Source organism: Ctenocephalides felis, unplaced genomic scaffold (genome assembly GCF_003426905.1).
Source record: "Ctenocephalides felis isolate EL2017-DRISC unplaced genomic scaffold, ASM342690v1 CF-g0.4_SCAFFOLD_03571, whole genome shotgun sequence".
Taxonomy (NCBI): domain Eukaryota; kingdom Metazoa; phylum Arthropoda; class Insecta; order Siphonaptera; family Pulicidae; genus Ctenocephalides; species Ctenocephalides felis.
This window is the reverse complement of record NW_020539725.1, coordinates 63,459,561-63,461,623: the sequence shown is the minus strand read 5'-3', so window position 1 is coordinate 63,461,623 and position 2,063 is coordinate 63,459,561.

Genomic DNA, 2,063 nt, shown 5'->3' with positions numbered 1-2,063 from the left:
ATATATATATATATATATATATACAGTGGCGGATTAAGCTCTCTGCCGCCCTAGGCCCTTTACGTTCAGGCGCCCTTTTTAATAGACAAAATTTTACTTTTTTAATTAAACATTTTTTAAAAAATTATTCAGATATAATTTTTAACTTTGCGTAGAATAAGTTATATTAATCGCAAATAAATCGAAAATGATATTTTTTTCTTATCTTCACGTTTAAAGGCATTCTGAACATTTTGGTTTACCTCAAAATGTGTATGTGTGTATGTATGTTCAATTCCCATTGATTCTGATTAGTTTTTCGCTAGGGCTGGTTCAGCCGTTTCGAAGATATGAAGCAAAAAATACAAATAGAAATCAGAACTTTACGCCCTGAATATTTTCCTTATATCGTATTTATGTAGATGGTAACCCGACTGCTGATTCTTTCATATTTGATTACTTCATTATTAGAAATTATCTACTAGGGCTGACTTATTATTAACTTCCCGATGGAGCACTTTGAAAATTTAAAGTTTTTTTGAGATGTTAACAAAATTTGTACTTATCATTAATATTCTTATAAAGTATCTGATATTTGATGTGCATGTGTCCAATATCATTTTTCCAAACGTTATTTTTATAACTTGTTTTTGAATCTTCATAACCGCTATACCTGACTTTCCAAAACCTGGTTAATTGTTCATTTCATCAATATGAGTAAAATGTTTTTTGAATCATTCAAATCGGACTCTCAGTTCTCTCAAAAACCAAATTTCCATTTTTTGGCACTTTTTGTCCCGTATATTCGAAATGGCTGAACCTGCCTTTGCCAAAAACTAATCAGCACGCCTCCTTATCAGTAGGATCGGTTGATCCGTGCTCTCGAAACGGTTTACGAAAATTAGTATTCGTCCTAATTACATACATTCATATAATATTTCTTACATAAAAACGCACGGACCCACAAACATCTATTTTTTCTAAGCCACAAATGTTTAGGAACCTTTGAAACGTAAAGATATGCAAAGAAATTTTCCATTTTTTTGCGACTACTATTACTACTACTACCCTGCGAGAAGTTAAAAATGAAAACAAATTTGTACTGATTATTAAATTTTTTGTAAAAAATCTGATAATTTGATGTGCAAATGTCCATTGATCATTTTGACCACTAAATGGCACTTTTTAGGATCACCAAAACGCACTCTCACTTTACCATCGCAAAAATTTACTTAATGTACTTATTTAGTTTTGAATTTCCCAATCGGATAGAGAATGGGGCTCTCTAAAAGAATGAGAGCTATTTTTTATCATTTTATTTATTCCGAAATGAATAAACCTGCCATTACCAAAAACTAATCAGCACATCTTCCCGACAATTGAATCATTCAATCAATTGATTCGTCTCAAAAGCGTCGACAAAAAAATGTAACCGCAAATACACATCCATACATCCATTTTTCCTAAGGTATGCCAAAAAGTTAAGAAAGTTTTGAAACGTAAATATTTATAAACAATTGCATTTACGTTTCCTTTTTAAAATTACTATAACTTACCCGTGAAGGGAATGCCAATGTATTGTAGTTGCCAATGCCAAGATATTTTAGTTTAGGTTTAGTTTCATCTTACAGAATACATTTAGAAGAAAAAAATATATACGAACTAAGACATAATTAAATCAACACAAAATAACAGTAATATATTATATTAATTCCCAAAATAAAATAAGAAACCATTTAAAACCATTTGAAAACATTTTGTATGTAAGATTTTCCTTAATAAAGTTACAAAAAATGAACAGAGCTTCAATATTTTTTCAAAAAAAGCTTATCAATTTGATAATTTTTATTTTGAACATGATACATCAATAAAAGTATTAATGAGGCGCCCTCGAATAAGTTTGATTAGAAAACGAATAGCATTCTATGTCATAGAAAATTATCTAGATCAGGATCAATTCTTAAAATAAATTGCCGTGACAATTTTTCGGATTTAAAATTTTGACATTCTGAAAAACTTGCCGCCCCCCAATTGTGCCGCCCTAGGCCCGGGCCTCACCGGCCTATGGGTTAATCCAGCACTGT